The following is a 13,267-nucleotide window of genomic DNA, read 5'->3' on the forward strand; positions in this document are numbered from 1 at the left end:
AAGGGAGATGTAGAATGGGGTAAATTATCTCACATAAAACAGATGAGAAAAGACTTTCACAGTGGAGGGGAAGTGGAGGAAGGTGAGAAGGAATGAATGAATCTTAATCTCATTAGATTTGGCTTAAGGATAGAATAGCATACACTCAATTGGGTATGGAAATCTATCTTATCCTACAGGAAAATACAGGGAAAAGGGGACAAGAGAGGAGGAGAATGACAGAGGCAAGGGCAGATTGTGGGAGAGGGTAATCAGAAGGAAACACTTCTGAGGAGGGACAGGGTAGAAAGAGAGACTAGAATAAACGGGGGAGTGGTATAGGATGAAGGGAAGTGTAGTTAGTTTTTCACAACATGACTACTATGGAAGTATTTTGCATGACTACACATGTATCACCTGTATCAAGATGTTTGCCTTCTCAATGAGGGTGGATGGGAGGGAGGAAGGGAGAAAATTTGGAATCCAAAGTTTTGAAAACGATTATTAAAAAAATTGTTTTCACATGCAACTGGGAAATAAAATATACAGGAAATGAGGTATAGAAATCTATCCTGCCCTCTGGGAAAATTGAAGGGGAAGGGGATAAGAGAAGGGGAGAATAGAAGAAAGGGCAGATTAGGAGAAAGGGTATTCAGAATGCATGCCATCTTGGGGTTGGGGGAGGGATAGGATGGGGAGAAAATTTGGAACTCTAAATTTTGTAAAAGTGAATGTTGAAAACTAAAAATAAGTTAATTAAAAAAACTAAAAAAAATTTAAATTTAAAAAAAAATTTAAAAACAGCACCCACTTCCCAGTGTATTGAGGATCAAATGAGATAACATTTGTAAAGCTCTTTGAAAGCCTTAAAATACTACATAAATGCTAGTTATTATTAATTATTTTATTACATGCACTCTACCACTGCCTCCAACCAACAGCGATTTCCCTGACCTCTTCTTGGCACAGACATACTACTTATTGCCACTTCTGTGACAAGTTTCACAGTAATTACTAATAGCATGACACTTAGCAAGTCACTTTCCAAACCCAAACTTCATTTTGCTCATCTATAATATAAAGAGTTGGAATATATGGTCTCTAAAATCTTTTTCAGTTATAAAAATCATGATTCCATGAATCAAAATTTGGATAGCTAAAACCTTGAGATCCCTGCTGCCAAGAGTGAAAATATGTATAGAATTAAGGGGTGATTTCTGAAATGCCATTTTCTAAAGCTTACCAGTTGGTAAGTTGGAGCTAACATGACTTCTATCCCAGGAACACACATATCATATGACAAACACAAGAGAGATTAGTTGCCTTCACTAAATGGGTATGATTCGTACCTAGGACAGCAACCCCAAGACTATATAAATAGTATGCTTACTATTTAAGCACTATAATAATTAGATACTATGTCAACAGTATTGGTGGGAATGCACCCTTCTATATTTACCATCTTATGAGTGAGCTTTACCATCCTAATGATCACATACTCCAAAGTCAGGAGGTGATGGGGCTCAGGTAGACATTTGTGTAACACTGAACTGATATGTGTCTAAAAAACTAATGAAAGTCATCCTACTCCTGACTTGGGAACAGGTTGGAGTCAAGTGGCCTCAAGAAAAGACTTTAACTGCAGATAGAAACTACTGCCTCTGCAGCCATACACATACAAGGGCAAAATTCCAGGATCTGTTCTTAGGATCTTAATGGAACAACAGCACTTAACCTATTGATTTGGGAGCCTCCTGCTGTCCTGGCTGCATCTCTTTGGGATATGAAAAGTTCTAATTCAGTGATGTGTTATGGGTCACATGGAATTCTTTGCTGAGGTAGACACCTTTGCTCAGAAATTTCTACACCTTCTCTTGGGATGAACCAATAAACACTACTTTATGAAAAAAATACAAAAAAATGATTTAGAAGTGGAAAAGACCATTGAAGTTATCTAATCCAACCCTCTCACTTTGAAAGCCCAGAGAAGTTAAACAATTTGTCAAAGGTCACACAAGTGTTAAGCATCAGAGGTGGAATTCAAAATTAGGTCCCTGACTCCAAATTCAGCACTGTTTCCACTATACTATAATGCTTCTTGTCTTTGACTTCTCAAAAATGGAAGTTCATGACCTGGATCTATCTTCTCAGGTAGGAGAACCCATACAAGCGGGCAGTGTGACTATTATGCAACAGATGCTAATGAGAACCAGTCTCACACTAGTGTGCTCCAAATCTTGAGTGTGTTGCTCTTAAATCTCTAATTTCTGCTGAGGAAGAATACCCAGGAAAGAGATAGCTCTTCCCACTTTCATAGCTAGTGACCTTACTAATTTGGCTCTTATGGTTTCCCTTACTGATTCAAGGTCTACCTGGTCATTCAGGAAATAATCATCTATTTGAAAACTGGAAGCTTTCTGCATGTGATTTGTAATGACTATTTAAAAGATGGCAATACAGTTTTGTCAATTATCCAGTGATAAGTCAAATCTGACTGAAAAGATGAATACTCCACCAATCCTTCCTGGTTTGATTTTTTTTCAATCAGTCAAAATAGATCACCTTCCTAGAATTCAGTGCAAGCTAAGATCTGGCCATAGTCTTCAACACGTGTTCTGTCTTCAATCTTGATTTTTAATAAAAGTGAAAATGATAAGACAGAAGATGGCAGTATACTCAGAAAAAAAAATATTTATATTCTAGGTATGGCAACATCTGAGATTTTATCCTAAATGTCTCACTTTTTCTTGAAAGGCAAACTTAATTACAATTACTAACGGTCTCCATAAAATAAAGATGAGGTAGAGAGGCACAAAAAATATTTCTCTATACACAGCACCATTTGGAAATAAGAATTTGATACTAATGTCAGAGGTCTTCCTGAACTGGTCCATGTGATGATACACAGAATTTGCCATCAGCCTGCCATGAAATCCTAGTGAATTATGCCATTGTTTCTAATTAAAAACAGGACACAACATCTCAATATAAATCAAACTGTCCTGAGCCAGGTGCTTTAATGTTCACTATGGTAAGAAATGAAGGACAAGCAGAGAAAAAAGGAACAGGAGATAAAATTGAACCATTAACAAAAACAAAAGAATCAAAATGAGGAAGTTAGTCATTGAGTATACTAGGGTTTTTTTTTTCTTTAAGAGACTCCACACTCTAAGAAGGATCTATATTATTACTGTTTATGAATTTATGTAAGAGATGCCTGAGCTACCACACCTCTCTATACATTTGATGATAGGTAGAACATACTCCTTGGTCTGGACTATAAGTCCAGCACTGAAAATGTTGATGGGGGAAGTTAGTTTTCAACAGCCCACTTATATTATATGTGCTACCAAGTATTAGCATGGTATATCCTCAGGAGATAAGGATTGACCTCAGTACGTATGGTGTTTCTCCATGTAGGTATATATGTAAGTATGTATTATATACATATGCATACATATGTATTATATATACATGTACATATGTATATACACATAGAATGACACAACTAGTAGAATACATATGCTCACTTATGCTTATCATATTTCCTTAAAACCTAAGAGGAAATAAATTATGGAGTCAACTTTGTATTACATATTTTCCCCAATCAAATTCTGGCTAGCACTCCCCAACCATTAGAATCCATCTCTACTGTTCATGGGAAACTGCAAAGAGGAAAATTTAAGCTACATGATAGGAAAAACTTCCTAAAAACTAGATTTATCCAAAAATGAATGGAATGACTTAGGAGGTTCCCATCAGGATTCCTCCCCAAATGAGGGTTCCTCCTCATTCACTTCAAACAGAAATGAAAAGTTATTTGTTAGGTATGCTTCTCTTTAGGTAATGGATTAGACTACAGAGTCAATGAGGCCTTTTCCAATACTGAAGTTCTATGATTCTATCAGCAATATTATCAATAAATATTTATTGAGTATTAGCTGTGTACCTGGCACTAAGCTAATGGATCATTAAAAGCTGGTCTATATTTCTCCAAGTTCCTAGGTTCACCTGGTATTCTGTTTGTGGTTCAAGACATTTTCTCCATCATTATCAGATTTTGTCAGCCCCTGAAGGGTGTTAGGGAGGAAATTAATTGGCCAAATTCCCCAGATGTTAGGAGTTAACTAGAGCTAACTCAAATATACTACCAATAAAGAACTAGATATAAATAAATATCAACATTTTGTTGATAGTTACACAGCTTATACATACTGATAATACATACTGTTTTTCTTGTACAGAAGAACTTCAAAGCAGTTTGACTCATAGTTGTCAAAAGTTTGCCTGACTTTCTCAATGGTCTTCTTGTCTGTCAGTTCCCCATACATAAAACTGGAAAATAAAATAAAATAAAATCCATTTCAGCTTGTTTTTTTTTTTGTTTCCATATACTGCATAGTCATAGGTTAGTTGTATTTATTTTAATCTATATTCAGAACAGGCCAAGACATGTTAGAAACCCCACCAAATAAAATAAAACAATTAAACTTCACTTTATTGTATATGATACTTCAAGGCTATTCTAAAACTAATACAAAGTTACCTCTTTTCTTATTATAAGGAAAAATAGGGATTTGCATATGCATTATCTCCCCTACCAAGCCCTCCCCTCTTCCTAACTTTCCTATTACTGTCAAGGACACCATCATCCTCCCAGACACCCAAGTGTCATCCTTGCCTCCTCCCTTCCTCTCACCCTCCCCATCCATACAATAAGTTACCACATCCTATCAATTCTACCTTCCTAATATTTCTCAGATGTGACTCCTCTCCTCTGATTCTGCCACCACTCTGAAGCAGACCTTTAGTACATCATTCCTGGACTATTTCAATAACCTGCTGTTTGGTCTTCCTGCCTCAATTTTCTCCTCATTCCAGTCCATCCTCCAAATCAAATCAAATCACAGATCTATTCTATGCAACTATTTAACAAACTCCAGTTTCTCCCTATTACCTTTCAGGATCAAATATCAAATCATCTGTTTGGCATGTAAAGTTCTTTATAACCTAGCCCCTACTTAAATTTCTTTTTCTTTTTTTTTTTACTACAGTAACACTGGCTTCCTTACAGTTCCTCACATGAGACTCTGTATCTCCTGACTTCCCTTAGGCAGCTCGGTGGCACAATGGATAGGGTGCTGGGGCAGAGTCAGGGAGCTGTATTCAAATTTGACTTCAGACACTTACTATTTGTGTGACCCTGGGAAAGTCACTTAACCTCTGCATGCTTCAATTTCCTTAATTAGAAAATGGGAATAATAATAACACCTATGTCTCAGGGTTGTTGTGAAAACTAAATTAGGTAATATTTGTAAAAAGTATTTAGCACAGTGTCTGACACATAGGAGGTGCTTAATAAATACTTATCTCCCCTCTTCCCTGACTCCATATGTTTACATCAGCCATTCCATGCCTGGAACTCTCTCCCTCCTCATCTCCATCTCCAGGCTTCTCTGGCTCCCTAAAGTCTCTGTGAAAATTCTACCTTCTGCAAGAAAGTTTTCCCAAATATCCTTAATTCTAATGCCTTCCTTGTGTAGGTTACCTGAAATCCTGTCTATATCTTGTTTCTTCGTAGTTAGGGTTTGAGGGGGGGTGGCTTTTCAGTATCCCTGGTGTTCAGCATAGAGCCTGGAACATAGTAGGTGCTTAATGAATGCTTTTTAACTTGACTGAAGTTGCTACTTGAATTTAGGGGCATTTTCTTAGTATAGATACAAATAAATCTTGTGGAGAAAAAGGGTTAACTCTAAATTCAGATGCGAAGTGCAAAGAGAACATGTGATACCAAGCACAAATTAAAGGCTAAGTGGGAACACTGAACAAAAACCTTAACATTTGCAAATTTTCCAAGAGAACCTCAATAAAGGCTTGATTATTAACATATCAGGAGCTAAAATATAGTCTTTTACACTTCACTAAAATATTTAAATGTCTTTCCAATACTAAGACTCTTACTTTCCAAAGTATACTTTCTTATTATCAGCATATGGCACCCACACAAATGCACTGAAGTATATTCCAAAATAAAAGGATCTCTGTTCTTAAAAATAAAGACATTAATTTGTAGTGCTTTGCACATAACAAGTACTCACTATTTTTCTTGAATTGAGCTGAATTGAATTGAATCCTATACCTATTATGTAAACTTAATATTTTCTTTTTATATGAAGTATGAGCTATGGGTAATAGCAGCCTGTATTAACTTTCAGTTACCTGTTTCACCACTTTTTTTTAAAAGGCAAGTAAAAAATGTCTCCTCCTTTGTGAGGAGGAGGAGGGAGGAAGATGAGGAAAAAAGAGAAGGTGAAGGAGGAAAGGGACAAAAAAGAAGGAGGAGGGAGAAAAAAAGGAGAAGGAGGAGGAGAGAAAAGGAAGAAGAATGAGGAGGAAAAGAAAGGAGAGGGAAGAGGAAGAGGAAAAAGGAGGGAGGAGAAAGGGAGGAAAAGGGAAAAGGAAGAAGAGGAAGGAGGAAAAGGAAGAAGAAGTAAAAAGAGTATGGAGGAAGACAGAGAAGGAGAAAGGAGGACAAGGAAGAGGGAGGAGGATGGAGGAAGAAAATTGAGGAAGTTGGAGGAGAAAGGAGGAAGAAGCAAAGGAGGAGGAAAGAAGAAGGAAGAGGAGGAGATAATGGTGGTAGTTGTGACACAGTGAAGAAGGCAAGAGGATTTTTTACTGTAGATGTTGCACTATTCATGTGATTCTTCCAGAATCAATTACTAACACACTTCCAGAGTGAATTAATTGATACAGGCTGCTCTTTCTTCTAAAAGAGGAGAGTTAAAGGGATAGTGGGCCATTGAAGAGAATGAAATCACTGAAAGGATAGAATAAATTCTTCAATAGAAAAACAAAAAGAAAAATAATCTGAAGACACAGAAAAGCATCAAAAATAGTAAAGAAGTTGTACTGTGAAGGAATACAGCACAGAGAAGGAAATACAGGACTATTGCACTACTAGAGCTATGTATCAGGTTCAAGGCTTTTTGCAAGTGTGTAGACTAGGACTGTCTGATGAGGTAGCAGCTTCCTGTGCTGCAAAAGGATTATAAAGATATATAGGTGCTCCCAGAATATATCATATACAAGAAAAAGAGATAAACCATGATGCTTAATGACTTCCTACCCAGGGATACAGAGGTATTCCTGTGCCAGATTGACATGAATAATAAGGAAATATGCTGGAGGGGTTTTCAGATGTGTATCTGAGTCATGGCAAAAAAGAACCCTGAGAATTATCAGAATTGAAGACCTGTACCCATTTCTGATAATACATGTGGAGTCTAGCAATAAAATCTCATTTATGCTAGAATATATCCCTAAGCATTGGAAAGCCCCAGCAAATTAACTGAAAACCATAAAGGGAAAGATGAGGGTTTCATCACTTGGCATAACTTAATGAAGAAAGATTAATTAAGGTGAATAGTTAGTAAAGATATTGTCAAAGAACAGGATTTGGATTTCTGAATCAGGATTTCAGATAAAACAAGGAAAGGCTCTTGACTAGGGATGCAATACATCTATCTAACTAAGGCCAAGAAAATATATTTGATGAGAGACTTTGCAGAGAAGAGCAAGAGTAAATGTATTAAATACTTGCTATGTGCCAAGTATTGTGCTAAGCACTGAAGATACAAAGAAAGGTGCAGCTTCCAGTCTAATGGGGGAGACAATACACAAACAACCATGTACAAACAGCTTATAAGCAGGATAAATTGGAAATAATCAACAAAAGGAAGACACTAGCATTAAGGGGTAAAAGTAAAGGCTTCTTGCAAAAGATGGGTTTTGAACTGAAAATTAAAGAGAAAAAAGAGAACTGCCCAGTTAAATAATTATACTAGCTAGTAGTATACTAGTAGTAGGCATGATATAAGAATACGAACAATGAAGACACTCAGTAATTCACAGATGCCAATATCCAGGTTCAGGGGTAATAATTACACATCATTCTATATATCTATGCATAAACCCACAAATTTTAAAAAAGGAAATGAACTTAAAATCTTAATGTAAGGAGTTAAATGGGGCAGGTAGGTGGTTCAGAGGATAGAGTGCCAGCTCTGCAGTCAGGATGACCTGAGGTCAAATTTGGCTCTTTCTATGTGACCCTAAGCAAATCATTTAACCACAAATGCCTCAGTTCTCTCATCTGCAAAATAAACTGGAGAAGGAAATGGCAAACCACTCCAGTGTCTTTGCTAAGATAACCCAAATGGGATCACAAAAAGTCAAACACAACTGAAATGACTAAACTACAACAACATAGGAGTTAAATACAACCTGATAAGTATAACTAAGACATAGTAATAGGATGTAGCTTGTGACTGCAAATTGACAACATACAGACCTTCTTCAAAAGGAATGAATTAAATAAAATATAGTGTAGTAGTAGTAGTAGTAGTAGTAGTAGTAGCAGTAGAAGAGTAGTAGTAGTGGTGGTGGTGGTGGTGGTGGTGGTAGTGGTGGTGGAGGTGGTGGTGGTGGTGGTGATGGTGGTGGCAGCAGCAGCAGTAGCAATGGCAGCTTAGAACATCAAGAAAATAAAATGCTTCATGAAAACTTCCAACTGAATAGAGAATCATAGTAGAAAGCACTTAGTAAAGGATGAATGGAGAAAGATAAATTGGAGCAAGACTCTGGCAAGAGATTGCCCAGCTACCAAAAGAAACTCAATAGGGAGTTCCATCTAGAGTACCACAAAGCTGGCATGGAAATAGGATAGAATAGCAATGGGGCACTTCAGCTACCAGAACATGTGATAGAAGTCTCTCTCTCTGTTAACAATGAAGCAGCTGAGAAATTCTCAACTTCCTTAGGGACAATTACCTCCCCAGAGGGATCTTATTCTAAGTGATAAGCAGAAATGCCTTGATTTTTGAGGTAAAAATGACCCTCAAGAAGGGAATGCCAAAGATAGTTGAATTCATAGCCAAGTCTTGGGAGAAGGCATTTCAAAGAGACAGATGGGATATCATGACATAAGATTCTTTATAAATAAAAATTGACTCAAGGGGGTAGCATATTCACAAGAAGAAAATTGCAATGGCACAATTGTAAAGGCCTCTCATGAGGAAGAAAAATGGGAACCATCTAGAGAGAACAATGCAGCTATAGAGGAACCTCATTAACCTCCTCAGATTTGAAAAATACAACAAAAAAAAACCAAGCAATTGTGAATGAATAGAAAAGAATGTAATTGACTAAGACCAATTAGGTCTGGCTATGAACTAGAAAAAGCTGAAGCTTGAGATGAAGACTCAGGACAACAAATAGGAGCATTTTAGCTGTTGTGCTGTGCACTGGGGGGATGTAGAGGAAGAGTTGCAAAATGAAATCAAAGAAAAGTTACCAGTAGTTAGAGCATGTAGGACTGTGATTAGAGAAAATATCATTAACCAACTGACTATTACTTTCTTGTTTTTTTTTCCAATTTATTTATTTATTGTTAGTTTTCAACATTTAGTTCCACAATATTTTGAGTTCTAAATTTTCCCCGTCCCTGCTCTCCTCCCACTCATTGATGGCCTGCATTTTGATTCTCCCTTCACCTAATCTGTTCTCCCTTCTATAACATACCCTCCTTCTCTCATCCCCTTCCCATTCTATTTTCTTGTAGGGTAAGATAGATTTCTATAGCAATTTGTCTGTGTATCTTACTTCCCACTTGCATGCAGAAACAATTTCTAACATACGTTTTTAAAACTTTGAGTTCCAAATTCTCTCCCCTCCTCCCTCCCAACCCACCCTCATTAAGAAAGCAAGCAATTTGACATGGGCTATCCATCCATATATAGTCATGCAAAACACTTCCATAATAGTCATGTTGTGAAAGACTAACTATATTTCCCTCCATACTATCCCACCACCTGTTTATTCTATTCTCTCCTTTGTCCCTGTCCCTCCTCAAGAATATCAGGACAGTTTTCCTTGGCAATTTCTTGAAAAATGATATCTAGGCTCTTTTTTTGATGATGGTTGTCAGGTAGTCCAATAATTTTAAGTTATCTCTCCTGGACCTATTTTTCCAGGTCAGTTGTTTTTCCAATGAGATATTTCACATTGTCTTCTTTTTTTTTCATTCTTTTGGTTTTGTTTTATAATTTCTTGATTTCTCATAGAGTCATTAGCTGTTATTTGCTCCCTTCTAATTTTTAAGGAATTATTTTCCCCAGTAAGCTTCTGGACCTCCTTTTCCATTTGGCCAATTCTCCTTTTTTAAAGCATTCTTCTCCTCATTGGTTTTTTGGACCTCTTTTGCCATTTGGTTAGTCTACTTTTTAGGGTGTTATTTTCTTCATTTTTCATTATTTTCTTGCATCAGTCTCATTTCTCCTTCCAAATTTTCCTCTACTTCTCTTACTTGATTTTCAAAATCCTTTTTGAGCTCTTCCAAGTCATATCTTTCTTGGGGGCTTTGGATGTAGGAGCTTTGACTTTGTTGTCTTCTTCTGGTTGTATGTTTTTATCTTGTCACCAAAGTAAGATTCTATAGTCTGACTTTTTTTCCTCTGCTCATCTTCCCAGCCACTCACTTAACTTTTTAACTCTTTGTTATGGTAAGCTCTGCTTCCAGTGTGGAGGGTGTACTGTCCCAAGCTTCAGGGGTTTGTGCAGCTCTTTTCAGAGATACTTCTAGGGACCTGTTAGTTTTCAGTTCTTCCAAGATGGTATGTTCTAAGGAGAAGTGTTTACTCCTCTCCTGGCCTGGGTTCTGGTTTGTGAGTGACCACAAGCACTCTTTTCTGCCCTGGAAATGAGACGAGGGTTCCCTCTTCATTGCTGCCACAAGCTCTGCTATGCCAGTGCTCCTTCTTGTCCCAGGACTGCCACCCAGGACTGGGACTTAGATCTAAGCATGGACAAAACAAGAGAATCCTGCCTCAGCACCAGGAAAGAGATTCCTACAACTCCCTCTGATCAACTGCTTGATCCTCCCACCATCTGTGGTCCGAGAGCTCCCAAAGCAGCCACTGCCACAGTGGCCACCACCTTGGAGCTTTTCTAGGAGCAGGGCTGGATTGTGCTCCTCTCTCACCCAGGTCTAACAGACCTTTACCACTGACCTTCTAAGTTGTCTTTGGTGTTTGTGGGTTCAGAAGTCTGGAAACCACCATAGCTCCCTTTGGTTCAGTCTCCTGAGCCCTACTCTTGTTTTGCTGGACCCTGGTCTTTGCCTGTGTAGTCCATGCTGAACTGTGCTCTCCTCCCAGTCCAGCACAAAAGACCTTTCCCATTGACCATCCAGGTTGTCTTGGGCTGGAAATTTGTTTCACTCTGCCTTTTTGTGGGTCTTGCTATTCTGGAATTTGTTTAGAGTCATTTTTTACAAGTATTTGGAGGAGTTTTGGGGAGAGCTTAAGAGAGTGCCTGCTTTTACTCTGCCATCTTGGCTCTGCCACCTGACTATTACTTTGTTTCTGTTTTCTCTACCAAGGAGAACAATCTTCTGACATTGAACAAAAATAATTAATGGAGAGTTGAGATTCCAGCTAAAATGATGAAATAGAAGGATAATGCCAAGCATCACTGACTCAGTTAAATGTATTATATCCTGATGAACCATATTGCAGAATAATAAAAGAATTTGTGGATATAACTCACCAGAGTCAGTTTTCTTAGAATTGTAATGGAGAACAGGATAGGCACCACATTAGAAGATGTGAGGAAATGTGGGCCTAATTTTCAGTAAGTGGAAGAAGTACATATTTCAAGCTGTAAACTAATGAGCTTTCCTCCAAATCCAAGCAAAGTTCTAAATGCATCATTATTTTTAAATAAGTGTATTATTTATTTATTTTGAACATTCTTTTTTTAATTTTAAATTCCAAATTCCAAAGGTCTGCCTATCTTTCATCAATTGAGAAGCAAAGAAATGCGATATTAATTACATATATGAGATCATGCAAAACATCTTTCCACATTACCCATGTTATTTAAAAAAAAAAAGAAGCAAGAAAAATAAAATAAAAAATTATGCTTCAACCTTCAAACTTCATCAGTTCTCTCTTTCTGAAAGTGTATGGCATTTTTCATCTTAAGTCCTTTGGAACTGTCTTGGATCATTGTATTGCTGAGATTGGCTAAGTCACTCACAGTTGATCATCATACAATTTTGCTTTTTACTGTGTACAATATTCTCCTTGTTCTGCTTAAAACTCTTTACATCAGTTCAGATAAGTGACATAAATTATTTTAAAAATGTGTTGGGATCACAGAGTAGTAAAAGTGGCAATTATTACAATCCAATTCATTAAGAACAATTCAGGCTATCATGCCATATTAAATTCATTTCTTTATTAGACATTGATGGCTAGGGCAGCAATGTTGTGCATTGGATAGAGTGCCAGACCTGAAGTCAGGAAGACTCATCTTCCTGAATTAAAAACTGGCCTCAGACACTTACTGAACAAGTGACTTATCCATGTTTGCCTCAGTTTCCTCAGCTGTAAAATGAACTGGAGGAAAAAATGGCAAACCACTCCAGTATCTTTGCCAAGAAAACCCCAAAGAGGGCCATGAAGAGTCAGACACAACTGAAACAACTAAACAACAACAACAAACTGGTAGGTCCCACCAATGCCATAAAAAAGCTAACTAAATAAAAACATGATAAAATCTCTCACAATATACCTCCCTGGACAAGATGGAATGGTGTGGATTAGATTTATATATAGTTCATTACTCACATATAAAATGTGATCACTAATGCTTTGATGGCAATCTGGAAGGTAGTCTCTAATGGAGTACAGCATCATCCTATCATGGTCTCTAGACTGTTTTTTTTAGTCTACCACTTTTTTTTAATCAATAATTTAGATGAAAAAAGTGGATAATCAGGTTAATCAAATTTATTATTAACTCAAAGGTGAGAGGAAGAGCTACCTTTCTGGACAACAGAGATTGGATCAAAAAAGAATCAGAGAAGGTAAAATGATAGACCAAATCTAATAAGATGGCATCGAATAAGGACAAATATAAAGCCTGACATTTGCATTAGGAAAATCAACTTTGCAAGTCATGATGAAATAAAGATGGCTAGATGATAATGAATGTAAAAAGTTCTATGAATGTTCTATTGGACTGCAACTTAATGTGAGTAAACAGCAGTGTCTTCTCAAAAAAAAAAACTAATATCATATAACACTGCACTAACAAAATCTTGGTGTCTAGAATGAAAGAGATATTGGATTCTAAGTATTTTACCCTGATTTGACCAATATGAAGCACTATATATTTAATTCTGCACATCTCATTTTAAGAAGTATATTTACAACCTGGAGCA

Source organism: Phascolarctos cinereus, unplaced genomic scaffold (genome assembly GCF_003287225.1).
Source record: "Phascolarctos cinereus isolate Bilbo 61053 unplaced genomic scaffold, phaCin_HiC Scaffold_3;HRSCAF=262, whole genome shotgun sequence".
Taxonomy (NCBI): Eukaryota; Metazoa; Chordata; class Mammalia; order Diprotodontia; family Phascolarctidae; genus Phascolarctos; species Phascolarctos cinereus.